At 38.5% G+C, this 20,641-nt stretch overlaps 1 protein-coding gene across 2 annotated transcripts in view; it reads right to left on the reverse strand.

Annotated features, from left to right (window-relative positions):
• tsnare1 (T-SNARE Domain Containing 1) overlaps positions 1–20,641 on the reverse strand; it is a 250,202-nt gene that overhangs the window by 22,660 nt on the left and 206,901 nt on the right. The window lies entirely within an intron of this gene.

The raw sequence follows: 20,641 nt of genomic DNA on the forward strand, positions 1-20,641 counted from the left end.
TGAGAGTTAACAGCTTGCGCTAGCAGGACAACAGCTACAAGCTGTGAGGTCAGTTCCTTGATCATTATTATGCAAATTCTCATGACCATTGATCAACAACCACTGATCAAAGCCAACTGATCAATGGCCATGAGTACCATTCACAGAGAGTTGGGGAATGGCTGCAATCACAGCACTGTAAGATCACAAAAGATGTACCCTTAGGCCCCCTCCTTGATTTTGAGATGGTCAGTGACTTGAAAAAAGTATTATGGACTGACCATGGACCTCCCAATTGTCCTTCAGTGGTGCTAGTTTCAGTCATTATGCAAATGTACTGTTTATAAGATTGGGGAAACCTGCAGTCAGCTGGGACTGAAGAAGTCACTTGGATGAGTGACGAAACGTTTCTCCCACTGAAAACGTCCAGATGACCAGAATCAACTTTTGGGGACTACCACACTTTATTTGTATATTGGCCTGTAAGTCTGCTGTAGTTTTTTCTCATGTGCTGCATACTGTTGACTGCTGCTGTGATTTATAACTCAGTGTTTTTTTCCCTGCCAAGTCAGTATATTATAAGTAAAAATCCTCTTCAAACTCTTTCAAACACCTGAATATCTCCAGTGTGTCACTCTGAGCAGTCCCATTCCCATGGTTGCTCTCACATGATCCAGCATTAATCTCCTAACTGGGAGACGGCACTCATTTCACCTGTTAAGGTAATCGGCCAGCTTTAGGTAATCTCAGATTCCGTGGAAAGCTGTTATTGGTCCATGCTTGGAGCTCAGCAGTGGAACGTTTGGTTGTGTTTTGCAGCTGAGGGAAGGGTGGCATTTTGATTTGATTGGGGGATTAAAGGTCATGAAAAAGTATTTAAAGGCTCCTGCTCAACTTTTGGCTAATCATTCCTTCACAGCTGTGAGTTGGAGGAGTCGGCAGGGCCCTCAGATCACCGTTGTCACAGTGTGTTGTCTCCCACTCTGCGGTGACAGAGCCTTACCCACCCAGGCAGTAATCCCCTCCAGCAAAGTTTGGAGTAAGCTGACGGCATGGAAAAGAGATAAATAAGGATTTTCATTTTTTACCCTGTAATGAAAAATTCCATGCTACTTTCCCTCCTTGTTGCATTCACTTTCTGATATCTCTTTGCTGTGCACAAAAACTTTCCACCTTAGTGTCCAAACAATTGAAGCTTACTCCAAATAATTATTCCTAAAGTAGTAACATCTGAAAAGCCTCCCAACTATTTCACCGGAGTAAGTAACACATCTGCACACACGAGAAAGTTCTCCCACTTAGAGTAGAGAGATTGAGGACGTCAGTGACAAATGTCTTGCATTAACTTTGTTGTTTATTTTTCCCCCGGAAGATGTGAAATAACCCTATTAAATCAAGTAGTCACTTGGCCATTAATCTCAATGCAGCTGACTAGTCCCTCAAAGCTAATGGGGTTTAGAATTTGCATGAGGCGAGTTTACCCACAAAGCTTTGCCTAAGAGGATTGCTGTTCAGACAGAGAGCTTATTGTCACACTTGTTCATAGACATGGATTAACGATACTAGGCCCACAGAACTCCACTAACTGTGGCAGTGACTCACAAGTTCCCCTTCACTGGCTCAAATCTGTTTCAGAGGGACTGAGATTCAGACGTTCCACAGAACATACCTCATGTTTGTTTAATATATACAAACACGTGTCCAGCGGCACTTAGTGAGGCATTCATCAAAATTACGTCCACAAGCAATAAGCTTGTTTGAGCTTAAGAGGAAGCTAAATAAAATAATTGTTTTTGCACCCTTGTGTGGAATAATTGCCGGAAACCTGGTTCCTGAATATATATCTTTTTCAATATTTATTTTTTGTCATATCATCACAGCACTCTTCAGTTCCAGCTCTGTGTTGTCAACTTAGCTTTTCACATAATTTAAATAAGCCTCTTTGAGTGTGAGCGTGTCTGCTGTGTTTCATAGTGACTAAAGCAGCTTTGGAGGCTAAATATAACATGCATCCACTACATTAATTCTTTAATATTTATCAGTGGGGAAAAGGTGCTCAAAATGTGGCTTATGTTCATGTTTAAAATTCAGCAGGAACATAGCAAAAAGAGAAAAAAAGTTCTGCTAAAGTTCTAACATGGTTTGATTAGCACAACACACAGAGGCTGCCTTTATACAACAGCATGATATATAAATTGCTTTGAGTGCTTAAGGAGAGTAGAAAAGCACCATGTAAGAACCAGGATATTCACCATTACTTGTTTTGGCTTTACTGGCTTTAATATTACCACAAACAGTGATGACATGTTCCCAAATGCATTTTAGATGCTTTATTTCTGTGTCAGCCTTTCATTAAACGGTTGATTGTTGGCTAACTAGTTTGTCTTAGTATACTACAGAGAGAGCTGACTTGCATACTATCAGTTAGTACATTGCTTTACCACACTGTGATAATGATACGGAAGGTAATGTTAGTTGGACATAATAGGTACCTCACTAATGAGCTGTTGAGTAATATTATATATTACCAAGGATTTCCTTTCCTTCTTCACAAGTGCTGTAAATTAGTCAGAGAACAAAAAAGTCCTGTCACTTCATTTCCAACTATTCCTCTTGGAAAAATTCCTGTTTGAATAGTTACACAGTGTCCGCTGATAAACAGAATTACAGTAATTGCAAACGCTTCATGTAATTACTACTTGTAGTAGCAGCAGCAAAAGTTATAGTTTTGTTTTGAAGCATCTGCTAAAATGCCTCAGTGGTTAATTTTATTTTGATTAATGACAGCAATTTTCAGACCTCTGAATCACTGGCCAGTTGGTTTAGGCCGAACATACACTATGTAATAATAGGCTTTTACAATTCCCCTTTGTCCCCGTCATATCTGTAATAGCTGAGGTTAGGACTGTGATGACTCAGGATGGGCAAAACAACACAAAATTTCTAGTTTGAAAGTAACCATTACTGTGTTAATGAATGTAGCTTAGTTTAAATGTGCTTATCATAAACTATATCCCCTCCATACAGAGAGAATCACACTGCTCCAATGTCTCTGGAAACAGGCTGTGAGAGCAATAGAGGAATAAGGTGCAGTCTTTGCATTATTTAGAGTGCCATAAACAGCCTGTCTATTGATTTGAGAGCAGAAGCAGCTCCCCAGTTACTTCTGTCATCGTCACCTTCATTAAACTGATGTATGGTACTTGTTACGCTTCTTTGTCCCCCATCTTGTACTGATAATCACTCTTTCACTCATGTTCTTTTAAACAGAAAACAAGCTTAGATTGTTGGTGTCACCATGTTTTCACAAAGCATGGAGCACAAGCTAACAGCTGGGTCATGGAATTTCAGCTGTGTCCAAATTCTGGGATATGGTGGGTCACGAAGGATACAGCCGACCCATCCTTCAAATCTGAGGAAAAGGAGGACGCATTTGTCGTCCACATTTGTAGGAGTCTACGAATTTGGACAGCCTTCGTAGCGTTGCTGTGACGTAATCAGCCTACAAATGCGGCCTCAGGAGGATGCAGCCAATGAATTTGAACCTCCTTCATTACTTCCAAGAATGGACGCTCTGGATCCTCTGCTCAGTTCAGCCATGGTTCCCCCGCTGCTCTGCACAGCAAACAGCACTGTTCTGTCATCTGCTCAGTATCAGTATGTGCAGCCTGATCAACACTGCCATAATTAGTCATCATCATCTTGCCATAATAGTAGCGTACATACGTATATCTATTCCCTAAATCCTCCTGCATACTGTATTTTTTGGACTGTAAGGCGCACTTAAAATCCTTTAATTTTCTCAAAAATCTATAGTGCACCTTATAATCTGGTGCGCCTTAAGTTTGAATTCTCATTGGGTTTACTGTCCTCGAATTGAATTTTATGTGGTACACGGCACTTAAAAATCCGACTTTGGTAAGCTACGAAGCCTTGATGGATTGTCAGAGCATTACAGCTACCGTAGTCAGGAGCCTCGCAGAGTAATCTGGGTCTCTGTCTACTTCAGGTCCCAAAGTCAAACGAACACTGCAACATCTCCGAGAGTTAAAAACTGTCTAAATTCTTTCATCTTTAATAGAATGATCAGCGTTGCTGCTTTACCAGGTGTAACAATTAAGTTTAACATCCGGGCATCCATAAAAACAGAATTTATTAAATTTAACGGAGTTAGAAGTTAGCAGGAAGTTAGCTCGCTAGTTTCCACCTAAACAGGATATAGCATGTTCTGACTGAGAGATTTCTGAAAAAATTAAAACGTACAGCTCTGCTACCACTTCCAACATAAATGAAGACAGGAAACAAAACAGCAGTGACGTTTGTAGGGTTACTGAAGTTTTGTCTTGATGCATTCTCAATCATCCAGGTAAGAAAATCTCCAAAAGTTGATTCTGTTCACTGTTCACTGTACACTATGTTACTCTGTTTGTGTCGGGGGACCCGGTCCTTGGGGTGGACCAGTTTTTGGCGCAGCATGTTTTGGGGTTTAAAAGCCACAGAGACCCGGTGTTTAGAAAAAATGCATCTCAATTGCTCCGGTACTCCTGACACGTACGGGACCACTACAGGTTCCTTCAGTGGGCTGGTTTCAGTCATTATGCAAATGTACTGTTTATAAGATTGGGGAAACCTGCAGTCAGCTGAGACTGAAGAAGTCACTTGGATGAGTGACGAAACGTTTCTCCCACAAAACGCTACGTCCAGATGAACAGAATCAACTTTTGGAGGGTTACTGAAGTTGGACTAGCACATCATTACTACTATAATGATGTGCTATGTGATCGCTAGCGACACAGCTATGTTAGCATAACATAAACACAGTGAAGCTGGAGGATGAATGCTAACTTTTTTTCCACTTGATAAAAGTTAATGTGAGGGTTCCCGATGGTTAGGGACAAATGCAATCACTTGGCAGGATGCTGTAAACAATTCGACATTAATGAATCAATGGTACGGAAGTGGAGGAAGCAAGAAGAATGAGTTGGGTAAAGTTTGACTTAACTGGCTGTTTTGTTTCGCTTAATGCGCCTTATGGTCCGAAAAATATGGTAAATTAATTTTGATGAAACTTACCATTTGAATTTTTAGGGTACCAGGATTATCAACATCTATATGGCTTTTGGGAATTATTTTTATAGCACTGAACTCAATAATGTTGCTAGGCAACCTGTATGGGCTCAAATTGTGGTCATAAATATTCTGTACTTGTAAATCGGGATTTGTAAGTGTAAAAAGAATTTGTGTGTGGACTCAGCCAAAAAATACGCGTGAAACTCTGCACTCAAGTTTCAAGTCACAAGCACGAATTTTGACCCCGTTTTTCTTCCTTTCATCTGATTGGCCAATGTCATGTCAATCACAAATTTAACTATCCAATTAGAGAACAGGTGGATTTGGCTATTGGAGGGGTGCTTTATGGAGCTTCAGGTCCTTGAAGGGAATAATGGTGGCTGTAGCTCAGGAGGTAGAGCAGGTCACCTACTGATCGGAAGGTTGGAGGTTTGATCCCTGGCTCCTCCAGTTTGCATGCCAAGTGTCCTTGGGCAAGATACTAACCCTAAGTTGCTCCCCGATGCATCCATCGGAGTATGAATGTGTGTGAGTGTAGTTAGAAAGCACTCAGTATAGAGGTAGTGCTTGTGAGAATGGGTGTGACTGGGTGAATGTGGTGTGTTGTATAGAGCGCTTTGAGTACTCTGGGAGAGTAGAAAAGCGCTCTATAAGAATCAGTCCATTTACCAATACATGCCAGCCCAGCATTTTCCTTCATCACCACGAAGGAAAACAGTCTGTGGTGGTCTCAGTTTGGTGATTTTTGTGTCACAGGTTTACATGCTTAATACAGGGACCTCTACAGCCTTTTCAACAGCGCTGCGGACCTAGGGGGGGCAGTATTGTGGAAATGACAGTCTTCACTAGTGGGGATAGTTACAAAGCTTTCTCCGTTATGAATTAACATGTTTTTATTGAATATTTGAAGAACCAGCAAAAAACCTCAGAAACTCTTGTAGAGGACATAAAGTTAGAGATAGAAACGACAAGGAGCAGGTGCATCTAGTACAGGTAGAGCTGCTGCAAAAACCCACAGAGCTCAGCAGCCAGCGTAACAAATTCTGGATTCTTGGTTTTAGTTAGCATTAGCAGCACATGCTGCGTCAGATGTGAAAGGACCTTTATGCTGCGCACTGTGACTCACAGCCATGGTCCCAGGTCAGCCCTGACTTTGTGTTAAACTAATCCTAAAGTAATAATGGTATTTCTAACCACTGATATACCACAACTTTATCCTCTCAACAGCTACTGAAAGTTAGGGGACCTAACTGCTATCGGATATTTATATAGAGATCCTCCAGCTTCAAACTGTATTACCCTTCAAGGACCTGCAGTTCAAAAAAGCACCCCTCCGACAGCCAAACCCATCTGTTCTCTGATTGGATTGTTACATTTGTGATTGACATGACATTGGCCAATCAGATGAAAGGAAGAAAAACAGGGTCAAAATTCATACTTGTAACTTGAAACTTGAGTGCAGAGTTTCACACGTATTTTATGGCTAAGTCCACACACAAATCTTTTTTACGCACACACAAATTCCTTTTACACATACAAATCCTGATTTACAAGTGACAAAATATTTATGACCACAATTTGAGCCCATAAACCTGCCCTGGCTGTACATTAATTTCTATTCAGTCTAACCCAGTATTGCAGCAAAGCGTGTAATAGCCACACCAATCCATTGGGTTCATTTGCAAGCACAAGTTGCAGTAAGTTCCAGTACCAGCAGATATTTTATTTCAAGCCAACATAATAATAAGCCAACAACAAAAATATATATATTCCTGGGAAAGTGTTTAAAAGACATTACTAACACATTTACATGTAAATACATATTAACGTAATCTTTTTTGGCACAGCAGTACCTGCTGGTACTGCAACATCTGCATGTGTGTCAGAATTTTTCTTTTACTCCCGCGCACCCCAAAATTCACTATGAGATGATTGTTTATTTTTACCAGTTACATGACTTGCTAAGGGGTAAAAATGATCTGTTGATAAAGCATACCGTGTTTTATAGAAAACAACAGAATTCTTTTAAAGGGCACTTTACTATTTCTTTCTCCAGCTGGTAGTTACAATACGCTACAAACATTTGTGTTGCCAACAAATAACTTGTGAGCCACTTTGAAAACGAAACAAAGGCTACAACAGCAGACTAATTTTTAAAACTCTATACCATATGGACATAGCCCGTTTCTAAAACGTGTCAGCATACAGTGAAATCGCAGAAGAAAAGAATTTCCTCAGAACCGCACCAGTCCAATATAATAATCTTTTACTTTGCATTAAGTAAGAGTAAAACAAAGGTTCTCTCTCCTGGTGGCCTGACTGATCAGTCATGCACTATATCCACCTTAGCAACTAAGATTAGCCAAAAAAGCATTTTATTAAATAAAACAAATCTACTCATCACTAATGCAGATTGTTCTTTACCATAGCAAGGTCAGCTAATGCACCAAATCTGCTTGAGCTGATCTTCAGTATTCAGCTGAATGAATGTGACATGACATACTATTTAGTATATTATTGATAGGTGAATATATTCAGCTTTGGTATCAAGATCTCCATAGTATAGTCGTTTTACATGTTTAAATAAAAGAGGAGGCACAAATCCCCTTTGTTGTTGTGTCAAGAAAAGCATCTGACGTAGAAGTCTGCCAAATCAAACACACCTGCTATGATGACCCCTTTTGCATGTGACCACAATACAGCAGCATAATCAGTTTAGCCTCTCAGCGCTTTACAATATTCTTTGTTGAATGTTGAAACCTTATATCTTAGTCAGCTCCTTTGAATTTTGATAATAATCTTTACAAATAAATGAACTTGGCTCATATGTGTTATTTTGATACAAATTGTTTAAAAAGCCTATTACATTTTTTTGCATAACTTGATGGAATAGATTTCACAAGATTACCAAAATATTTTTAAATTCTTTCTTATCTGCCTGTTACTCTTAAACTGATAATGAGTTTCATGTCTTTCATTTGAATCCCAGTCAAGGTCTGATCCCTTATCCTTCAGATGTGTATAAAGGCTCTGCTTGTCCTCGCTGTAAAAACCCTTCGGTCTCAGTCCTCATCAGTCATGACCTTAACGAAATAGCTTCATAATATGGCTTTTTTTTGTCTTGGTGTTGTTATGTTTTGGTGTGTTTTTGCATTTTGGATTCTTTCCTTATTATGATGCTGATGATTATGAATCTATGTTTCAGTTATTCTTGTTTAGGGATTAGTTCGTAGGTTTTGTGTTCTCATGTTTATTGCAGGTTTAGTTCAGTATCTAGTCTGTTTGTGTGTCGTGTCTGCGTTTTTGTTTAGTTGTGTCTTGTTTCCTGTTTTACTCTGAAGGTTCATGTTCCTGTCTTATGTTAGTGTTTCTAGCTTTGTTCCCCCTGTCTCATTAGGTCTTATTCCTCCCAGCTGTGTCCCCCTTCTGTCTCTAATTCCTTGATGATTTCCTCAGTGTATTTTAGCCCAGTGTGTCTTCGTGTCAGTGTCGCGTCGTCTGTTCATGCACCCTATTATTTCTAGCTGCACGTCATGATTCTAGTCTGCAAGATTTGGTATTGGACATGTTCATAGTCACTTTCTCCAGTCATGTTTCCCTGCACCTTCATTTGCCAGTACCGAGATCTCGTTCACAGTTTTTCATGTCGTGTTCATAGTCTGTCCACAGTACTTCGTCATAGTTCAGTCCTGGTCTTCGTTCATAGCCTTAATTACTCCCAGTTTAGGTTTTTAGTTTTGTCATTCCCATAGTTTATGGTTTGTTATTTTGCCTTCTGTATCAGCCCTGATTAAAGGCTCGCTTTGAGCTTAGCACAAGTTTTGCCTCCAGCGTCTGTGTCCGCACCTGGGTCCACCAAACACACTCTGCACACGGTCTGCCCTCGCGGGCCGTGACACTTGGCTGTTAGGGCACCAATAGAAAAGTCTGGCTGGTATCCATCAAAAACTATTTACATTGTTTCTTCCAAAAATTGTTTTTGCTTGTGTCTAAAAAACCGATTTAAGATGTGGGCCACGGGTTGTCACTGATGACATATTGTGTTAAAGTTCCTGCTTTCACTAGTTTTTTATTAACAACATTTTTATACTGATGCCCTTTTCATAACTGTTCACGTTTGCCTGCCCTGATCTACTTTATCTTTTCATTGATTCATTGCAATTTTCCTTAACTTTGTTTTTGTTCTTCTTGGTCAGAACCGCTGCTCAAACTACAAACTTCTTTTTGGGATTTTGAGCCTAATTGCTGCAATCTACCATTGAGATGGACACACAGGCTCATAAGAGCACGAGACAGGACACGAGAGAGCTCACTGAGCAATGAAGTGGTCAGTCACTCATTTTAACAGAGTTTCTATCTGGATTATAGTTATAATGAAGATATCAGTCACCTTCACATTAAATGGAAGAGAGAATCTGAAGAAATGTTCGGCAGAAAAAGGAACTCAAATGCAGGAGTTTCAGAGTACTGCATACTCCAAAATAATTAATTTGTGGTGAGTTTATTTTATAAAATCAGCATTTTTAAATCTGTTACATCATTCATTTTAAATGATTGAAAGAAACTACTTAGTTTAAAAGGTCAAAAATATTGTCATTAACATCAAAGGATTAAAGCCAAAGACACTTACTTACCAATAATGTTGTTAAGCTTGGTGTTTAGACTCATTCCATCCATGTTTAAGTCAAATATTAAAGAAAATCATCTCCAACAAACAAACCTTGGCCAATAAAAACTAAACAAATTAATAAAGCTTGTGTTGATTTAAACCTTAAATTAAGTTGCAGAACAGCCTGGCTTCTCAGATTGCTATATATATATAAAGTTGGGGCTCACAGCATAATGTGATAACACAAATATTATGTCCCAATTCATTTTTTTGTTAAGGACAATAAGTGCTTCTTTATTATCAAGAATAATTATTAATAAGATACAGACATTAATGGCAAACAGAAAAGCCTCGTGGCAGTCTGTCTTGTTGGTTGACACATGGGAAGCAACACCTGCTAGTATTCATTTAGTTTTTAATGAGACATGAGTGGGAGTGGGGTTAGGCAGATGGGTTAGATGACCAGTAAGTGGGTGTAGTCCTAAGAGGCTTGTCACATGTCTGCATGAACAGCACAGTCTCGTGGCAGTGTGTGATGTAACTGCTAAATTTTATCTGCTGATTTCTCTCCATAGAAATTAATTTTCAATTTTTTGGTGTGTATAATAAAGAACATCTGGGCCAAAACTTGGTGACAGTATAATTACATGTCAGTGCAACATAAAATTAAAACCACATGATTTGTTTTAAGTCTGGTTATGAAGATGCCGAGAGAATCAATGTTGTGAATGTGGGAGAGACTTCTAAAGACAAGAAGACACTCGGTTAAAAGCTCTAAAGTCAGCTGTTTTACTACTAATATTTTTAATTTTACTAATAATTTATTTAAGGTGGATGCCACTAAAGGTTCAGAATAATAATAATAATTGTTTAAACTTACTTTATATGAACTGTTGAGAATGAAAAAGAAAACAAGCAGAAGAAAACGAGAGCAATAGAATAAACATCATGATGATATATGGGAATATAACAATAAATACTAAATATTAAATATGATTGTGCAGCACGTAAGATCGACAGCACAGTGTGCTTTGAGGTAGGAGCCAAAAAGGGTGTAGTTTGTGTGTGTGAGCACCCGTGTGTACACCTGTGAGCATGAGCGCGCTTGTTTTTAAAAGGTTCCTTCATGTAATGATCTGCTAGAGGGTGTGTGTGTGTGTGTGTGTGTGTGTGTGTGTGGGGGGGGGGGGAAGCAGGTATGGAGGGGATCAAGACTCCAGACATCCAGAGGCCCTCAGAACACAAGAGACCAAGGAAGACCAACAGAGGGGCAGCTGCGCCACCATCCCAGAAAGAGCTGAGGAGAGTCCCAGATGAGGGGTCACTCAGCAGCCGCGGAGCAGAAGCCAGGGGGGGTTGCAGTGACGTGCACGTGACTTTATATGAACTTTTGCCACAAAGCAAACTTTCAACTGAAATACATTCATTTCATAATTTAACTGACTGTCACAACAGGACAAGGACAGTTACTGTCCATGTCACGATCCTGGGTCTTATGTCCCAGCGTTTTGAGTTTTAGTTCATTTTGATGTTTATAGTTTATGTTTAAGCTCATTAGATTTCTATGTTCATTTGCTTATTATATTCCCCTTGTGTTTTCAACCCTTGTGTTAAGTCTCCTTTATCCTTCATGTGTTCCATATCTGTTTCTTATGTTGTCAAGTTCATGTAGTCATGTCAGTGTTTCATTGTTTCATTGTTGTTGAAAGAGGTCCTGTGTTTCGGTGCTCTGTTTTGCTCTTTTCCTGTGGGCGTCGTTATGTTCATGTTGTGTCTACTTTGCCTTTCTGTCCCATGTTTCAGCTCCCTATGTTCTGTCTCAGTTGCTGTTAAGTTTACATGTTTTGAGTTCAGTCAGTGTGTTTCCTGTTTTACTTTGAAGGTCCACGTCTCATGTGAGTGTTTCTAGTTTTGCTTCCCTTGTCTTGTCCAGCCTGATTACTCCCAGCTGTGCTCTCCTTCTGTGTCTCATTCTCTTGTTATCCCTCTGTGTATTTAAGCCCTGTGTTTCTCTTTGTCAGTGTCATAGTCTCCCTCATGGCTGTGTTTCCCTGTGTGTCAGTTATCCATGTCCTAGTTTAGTTATATTTTTCGTGCCATTCTGCAATAAAGCAGCTTTTTGAGTTTAATTCCGGTGTGGTGAGTTTTGCGTTTGGGTCGTTCTCCTGCCTGGACACAGCCGAAACATGACAATCCATTTGCAAGAACAAATGCTATTATTTGATTTTGATTTGACCAACTAACATGATTCCCACCACCCCAGTGATGGCCACCTTCACTTGTATCAGTATCTCTATAGACCTCATCTTGAAAGTTATAACAACACTTGGAATCAACTACCGATCATTTATATGCCTAATTTCTTATAACCACGGAATATATGGACATTACATTGATTATCTCTGACTCTGATTATTAAGGAACTAAAGCTTTAGCAAATTCTTAGAAAAAAAAGAATCTACCCGACACAGAACTCCCTGCAAAACCACAATTTGTACGTTTGTAAGTTTCAGACTTTGGAGACATTCTCGCTACGTCCCTGTGTACTAGGCTAAAGACCTGCTACCTCTGGTTTCATATCATGAATACCTGTTTGAGCTTAGCATCGATCCTCTCATCTAACCCTCTCCATGTTTACTGTATGTCACTAACTATCTCTTTTACTTCCCAAGTTCAAATTTATCATTAGTGATGATGTCAACCCCAACTCGAACACTTGGCAATCAGAATATGTCATTGACGTTTCCATGAAATCTGTCTCTCATGACTTCTGGAGTCTTCTAAACCTCCATTATTTTACCACTGTGAAGGATCATGTTTTATTTTAAAGGTAATTAACTGATAATTCACTTAATTTGGTGCTAAAATCACTTGTACTGTGATGTTATTGTTAGTAAAATTGAACTGTTCTGCAGATACCACTGCGTTTGACGGAGCTGGAGCCAGGTGACCATTTCAAACTTTAGAAAAGGAACTTCTTGACTTTGCTGGTATTGTGACTGCCGTGCTATTTCAATAAACTCAGTCACTTGGGCTAAACTCAGAGTTCAGAGAATTCAGAGATATGTTATTATTTCCCTCCAGTGGGAACAAGGATACTTATTCTTCTCCCTTGCTCACACGCTGACACACACACACAAAGTAAGTAATCCTGCCTCATCTGCTAAAACAAAGATTTTCGGTGTATTTCCATAAACAAGAGCCACTAATCTGAGAGCTGAATAAATAAAGCAGAAGGAGATTTCAGCTGGAAATGCATTTAATTGTCAGAAAGCAATCGCAGAAATACGAGCATTGTAAACCTTTAAATTTGATTGTTTTGTTTTTACTGTAGTGAAAATGAAATATGGGGATCAAAACAACATTTGAACAGGTTATAACACAAGGAAAAAACAGTGGTTTGAAAAACAGATTAGAAAATTAAGGTAGCAAAAAGAATAGACGTCTGTAGCCATGCTGAGGCCTGTGGGGTTGACCTGGTGTTGACATTAGATTAAAAGCAATCTTCAAAGTTGATTTGAAGGAAAATGTTTTGCTGAAGTTCTATCCAGTGTAACACCAGGAGAAAAATCAATAACCCTTTTATTTTATTAACCTTTTTAAAGCTATGCAAAGGCTTTGGTTTGGTTTAGGCACCTAGGACTGTTGTCAGTGTGGCAATATAATCGTTTGCATTTTGCTTCTGTATTAGGTGATGGATCTCCTCCTGTGCATGAAAACGATGATCCGTTGAATTATTTTGATTTTCAGGAAGTGGACAAAGTCACCGAGAGGTAAATAACAAGGATGAGGCACTATCTTTGGGTGACAACTGAAAACTCTGAAACCTGACTCCCAAAATCCTTTTGTGAATTCACTCAGTAGTTGATTTTTGTTTTCTTACAACTTTTCTATGGCAAAGTTTGATTTTCATCAACCTCTTTGTAGAACTTTTTGATCATTTCTCATTCACGGTTACAGTAATGAACATGGTTAAAGTTATGGAACAGTCATGTTTAGAGGAAACAAAGCTAACAGAAAACTGTAATGGTCTTTCCACCCCTCCATCCACCCCGACCTGCTCCCTATGCTAAATTTGTGGCTCTATAACAAATTAACGAGCTCCCCCCTTTAGTTATAATTAACTCCTGAATGTTGTAGGTTTCATTTTTTAATTACTTTGTTAGCTGCTCTTAGCTCACTTAACTGACTGAAGTACAAACTTTATTTAAAAGCAAGTACTACTAAGCTGCTGAGCTATAGATAAAGCCAGTACGGCTACTGTTGGCAATATAAACAAAACACTAATGTCAGCAGCTGTGCTGTGAGATCAACTTATTTCAAACACGGAGAAGGTTAGAAGCAACAAAGGTTACTGTACTACAAAGCACCTGTTAGCGCATCTAAATGAGCTGCAAAGGTGTGTTTATTCTCCGAAAAGTCAGCAAAATAACTGAACAACAGGCACTGAAACTATGAGACAGAATGACAGGGCTGTGATCTCTGCACATCACCATAGCTGTTAGAATTTATCTTATGGTTACTAGAGTGTTTGTACATTGCACTTTATCACAAAATGGCACATTGAAAGATTCAGGATTTCATTTTAAAAATTTCTAAGAGTAAAATTCAGTTTGCAAAATATCAGCATGATTCCATCTGTATTTTTAAGTCAAGTTTTTGTCTATTCTAGCTGTAATAAAACTGAAATTCAGATTATTTTGAACAACACAATCACATGTCTGGAGTTAGTTGGCCATCTGGACAATGGCTTTGACTTCTGTGAATACTGAAAAGTTCTTTTAATGAGCCTGCTTGCTGTAACTGTGTATGTCTAGACACTTAAGTATCCATCGTTCAAAGCTTTATTAATATTCACCTGTTTCACAAGTCAGTGCCACAGTTCAGATGGCCTAAAAACTCCAGACATGTGATTGTGTGATTGTTTTATCCAAAATAATCTGAACCACCACAGGCTAGCCAACACCACAGCATCGATGCAGCTGTTTTATGAATAGAACACTTTGCTCTACTCGATTTCCACCACCACCCCATCCCTGGAAGAAAATAAATAAATAAAACAACGTTTGTCAAGAAGCTTTTCCAGCCATGAGGCTGTATTAGGTTTATGCATATTATATTAGGTTTTGCATTAATGCCATGTGGCAGCATTATTAAACATGCAGGAATACAAACCCTTCTGATATGAACAAAGTTAAACTTTCTACAGTTTTTCTATTAAGACTATTTAATAATGGTAGGATAAACACAAAACATCTTCAGCAACTCCAAGGTTAGTCTTCTCTTATCTCGTCTTATCTCTAATTCTAATTGAATATTAGGAATCAGAGGGTGATTTGGAGTGGCTGTGTCTGACAAACACAATCTATATACGTGTTTTACCACCTGCCTATTATATATAGCCTATCTATCTATCTATCTATCTATCTATATCTATATCTATATATATATATATATATATATATATATATATATATAAATTCGAATGGATGAATATTAAAATATAGGGTATATTAAAGGTTGGCCTAATAGCTAAATGTTGTTTTTTGCCAGCCAAACTTGGCAAATAACATCAAAAGATTGTTTTTCCATCTGTATTAAATTATATTTGGTGGTGGCATGGCTCTGTTCTAGGAGACAGAACAGAGCAGGTACAGTGACAGCAGAAGTGACAACAGATAAGGCATTGATTACATCAGAAATAGCATCAATAGTATGAAATGGAGAAGCTGTGGTTGGAGTGTGTTACAAAGTGGCTTGCAGAGAGTTTCAGTAAGCAGGCAGATGCAGCGTACAGGAGGATGGTATCAGCTGCACCACCAAATGGAATTAGCTGATCTCCTCAAACTGCTGGCTGAACTTACACTGGGGTCAGTCTCCCTACCTGAAGCACAATGTTGATGATTCTTTATCATCCAGCCAAAGGAATCAACACATAAATCTTTAACAAAGTCTGTCTGATGAGGCATTAAACTTGCTGGTCTCTGTGGCAAACGATAGTGTTCTTAATCGTAACTTTCTTTTATACCTTTGTCTTTTCATTTAATTATAAACCACGTGAAACTCATGAACAAAAACAATGATTGTGGACAGAAAGAGGTCAAACAGATCGAATTTCTTTTTTTAAGATTTCAAAAATGCAATCTGTAGTAAAAGTGTGCACAAAAAATGAAAACTAAGTCTTCTTAGGATATCTGCAGGGAGACAAACTGCGCTCAAGCAAGTTTCTGCAAAACACTGTGTTTGGCTGAAAAAGCATGCCATCCTGGAGTCTTTAAAACGATGTATTCATGTTGGATCTGCTATGTAGTGTTTATTTAGTCCTAATTTGGAGAGCTGACTCATTACATGAGCCAGCTGACTTCTTGTTTGCTGGCAGACTTTGCATTTAATATGATAATCCTGACAAGAGTCAAATAGTTTCTAGAGAACAGTTGTTACATTTTTATTATTTTAAATAAGCAAGTGATGAGCATAACTTGATGAGCCACCATTAAACGTAACATAGATATTCCCCACTTGCTGTGCAGGCGATTAATCCTTCATGTTCGGGTCTGTCTGAATCTGTTCGCACAGGGTCTTAGCTAGTCATTTTCAACCACCCTTGGGGGCCGGTTCCATTTTGACCTCAGGACTTCCAGGCCATACTGAGGTAAGCAACTGATCAGTTGTGGCGATCTTCCTGAGTCACTCATGGATCTTTGTTGTTTTATTCTGACAATCACTAGCCCTCAGCCACCTTCCTAGAGGAAGGAGCCATCCCCAAACTGTTCCCACCAAGTCGGGGGCATAAAATTGTCCTAAATTGATTTATTCTCATTCTTTTCAATTCTTATTCTATTTCTATTCAAGTACAATATTGTTGTGTTTTTTCTTAGTTTATCTTATTTCTGTAAAGTTGTATAACATGTACATGTATATTTGATTTTTTTCATTTTTATTTTTACAAGCTTGCACCTTTGATCCAGGAGGACAATATTTCGTCCCACTGTATACTTGAGTGTATTTTGTTGGGTTGACAATAAAACTCGACTTAACAGTTACTTATAAATCTCAGACATGTGTAAGTAGTTTTATGACCTGAACATTTTTATAAAATAGAAAGTAAACTTGAATCTGAAATAACAAAAATTATGAAAGTATTACTTTAATTACTTTTATTAACCAGGAACATGATACCAGCGAACTCCAAAATCTATATACATATTTCCTTGGTGAAGAAGCCAGTCCATTTTAAAAACGTACCCCCACATATCTCCTCCTATATCTCAAACCAGTTTCTGCTGGCAATGAGGCAGAAGGACACTTCAGGGGGAAAACTTACTCACTTGCCTGTTCTGCCTCTTAGTGTACATCGGGTTTCTGCAGGTATCGGCATGGTTAGAGAATGCCATGGGCAAGCGGTCACTCTGCATTTTGGGTGGAGGCACAAAAACTGTGACACACCACAACTGCGCTTCCAGCTCCTACACAAAGGTGCGGTGTGTTAAGGTTCCTACTTTGTAATTTTCACATGCAAATAACTGAGAGAAAGTAAATTTAACAGCAGTGACTCATTAGTCGGGTTAGATAGCACATATTACTTATAGGAAAGCCTTGTTTTCAGCATTTATCTTGGTAAAGCAGCCCAGATGTTTTGGCTTATTAAAATCACTGTCCTATTTCCCCATTTTCTGTACATTGATTAAAAGATCCAAGATGAACTGATTCATCCCTTATTGACTAATCCTGATAAGTCTGGGGTTTTCTTTCCGTTGTTTCTTCTGTGTGTGTGTGTGTGTGTGTGTGTGTGTTTCAGTTCTTAAAACACACAAAACAGTAAGACTAGCCAACCCTCATTCAATCATCAGAAATTGTCATGTCCTCATAAACATATCAATATAGGAAACCACGATCAGGAGGTCCATGCTTTGGAGGAAGGACGAATGGGAGGTGTAAAGTTTGAAACTGTCAGCTATCATTGGAGGGTAATGTAATGTAATACACTAATATTGGAGAGTAACCCCTACATGCAGCTCACTGGCAAAATGAAGCAGTGGCGCTTTTATTCTAGGTTATTCCTTTATTTCATCCATAAGTAAGAGCTGGCTGTAAAAAGAAATCCCACATTTTTTTCCTAATATGACTCCTAAGAAATATTTTTTTATTCCAACATCTCTCTGAAAGACCAAAAGGTGTAAAAGCAAATACTCACAAAAAAGCCAACAAATAGAAAATGAAAAAAGAAAGAAAAAACCCCAAACATATTTTGCCATAAGGAGAACGGAAAGAAAACAGATTGCACTTCCTCTGAAATCCACTTACATCAGTGGAACAAATGATTCTTCACTCCTAAGAAGCAATATTTGAGTAAATGCATCTGAAATATATAAATGAAAGGTTTATTTAAGGAAACCATGCTGAATGCATTCAAATCAAGTACATTTAATTTCACCAGACTCCATTAAATATAAAATTTTGTATTATTCTTTTGGAAGACAATCAATGGAAAACGTATAGGTAATGGAATTAGTTTAAGTCGACATTTAAACTGCAGCTGACTTGGTGTTTCCCTGTTTGACCGTTATTAAGTAGATACATTTATTTTTGAGGGTATAGCCAAGGCATTGGTATTAAATGAATATTGTCATAGTTATTATTCATATTCAGAATTCTTTACATAGTTTTTCTGTCCCTAACCCAACCATAACATCTGTGTACATCGTGGCTATTCAACATGTATTTAAACAGATGCTGTTTATCTCCTATATATTAAAGACATTATTTATTCATTCACAGTTGTTTAATTAGGCTACTACTGTGATTTTGCGCCTGTGGGTATGACTTGCTGTCTTTGCAGCTGATATCACTCTGTAATTAGGGCTAAGAGTTTCTGAGGTCAGGGAGAGGAGAGGTTCAGTGTACCTTTGCTCTGTGAGCTCTGTGTGTGCTTGTGGCAAACTACACCTGAGGATAGGAGTGTGCTTTGCCTAACCTTTTGGCTTATGGTTTTTGTGTCCTACATGTAGGTTCTGTTATCTTTACTTTTCTGTTTTAGATTAATTATTAACCATTATTTTATTCCCAGTTTTGCCACCTTGTATCCATTTTCAACCCAGACATTTTTTCTGTTACATCCCCACGTCCACTGGGCTTTCTGGAGAACATAACAGAAATCATTTGACACAATTTATGAGAATGATTTTATCTTTTGTTTATTTTTATTATAATTTTTTTCCACGAACTTTACAAAGTTAATGTTCTAATAATGATCATTTCAAATGATTAAATGACATTTTGTTTTAAATTGAATTTCTTTTTCCATGAACCATTTTATTTAAATCTAAATGATACACCACATTACACCACACAATGGCACAATTTGAGCTCTATTCACATCAGTTTACACAAACTGGAATGACTTAGTTTACCCTGACCAGTATTCACGGATAAATCATATTATCCCTTGACATTTAATCAGCAAACAGCTTATTTTAAACTTAATGTGTCAAACCAATGACTAGTGCCTGTTGTTCATAATGCAGCTTTAATGTTAAGCACACATTGGGAAAAGGTCGCCACCCACCCATAAGTGCAGATATCACAAGTGAAAGGAATCTATCACTTCAAAAAAAAGAAAGATATCAGTTCTATACATCGCCTAACTACAATAGAAGCCATTATTGAAAATATACCCACCCAGCACTTTAATCACACTCTAGATCTTGTTTTAACATATGGCATAGAAACAGAACATTTAAGGGTTTTTCCTGAAAACCCTCTCCTGTCTGATCATTTCCTAATTACATTTAAATTTACAATAATTGATTACACAGCAGTGGGGAGTAGACTTCATCACAGTAGATGTCTTTCAGAAAGACATCTACTGTAACTAAATTTAAGAATATAATTATCATCTTCAATGCCCTGTACCAACACAGAGCAGAGCAGCTATCTGAACGCTACTCCAACAGAGGTTGATTATCTTGTTAATAATTTTACCTCCTCACTACGTATGACTATGGATACTGTAGCTCCGGTGAAAACTAACGCCTCAAATCAGAAGTACCTGACTCCGTGGTATAATTCTCAAACACGTACCCTAAAGCAGATGACTTGTAAGCTGGAGAGGAAATGGTGTGTCACAAATTTAGAGGATCATCATTTAGCCTGGAGAAATAGTTTGTTGCTTTATAAGAAAGCCCTCCGCAAAGCCAGAACATCTTACTATCTCCAACCTTCCTTTCATATCAAACATCCTTGAAAGAGTAGTTGTCAAACAGCTAACAGATCATCTGCAGAGGAATGGCTTATTTGAAGAGTTTCAGTCAGGTTTCAGAGCTCATCACAGCACAGAAACAGCTTTAGTGAAGGTTACAAATGATCTTCTTATGGCCTCTGACAGTGGACTCATCTCTGTGCTTGTCCTGCTAGACCTCAGTGCAGCGTTCGATACTGTTGACCATAATATCCTATTAGAGCGAATAGAACATGCTGTAGGTATTACAGGTATTGTGCTGCAGTGGTTTGTATCATACCTATCTAATAGACTCCAATTTGTACATGCAAATGGAGAGTCCTCTTCTCCCAAGGTTAATTATGGTGTTCGATATCGTTAGGGCTAGATCAGGTGACCCTGAATCCTCCCTTAGTTTTGCTGCAATAGGTTTATGCTGCTGGGGGATTCCCATGATGCAGTGAGTGTGTCTTCTTCAGTCACCTTTCTCACTCACTATGTTTTAATAGACCTCTCTGCATTGAGTCATTAATTGTTATTAATCTCTGGCTCTCTTCTACAGCAGGTCTTTTATCCTGTCTTCCCTCTGTCACCTCAAACAGTCGCAGCACATGGACGCCCCTCTCTGAGCCTGGTCCTGCCGGAGATCTTCATGTTAAAAGGGAGTTTTTCTTTCCCACTGTCACCAAAGTGCTTGCTCATAGGGGATCATGTGATCTGTATGTATTATTGTAGGGTCTACCTTACAATATAAAACACCTTGAGGC

Source organism: Neolamprologus brichardi, unplaced genomic scaffold (genome assembly GCF_056152115.1).
Source record: "Neolamprologus brichardi isolate AB-2024 unplaced genomic scaffold, ASM5615211v1 NODE_ptg000008l+_length_2720982_cov_1, whole genome shotgun sequence".
NCBI lineage: Eukaryota > Metazoa > Chordata > Actinopteri > Cichliformes > Cichlidae > Neolamprologus > Neolamprologus brichardi.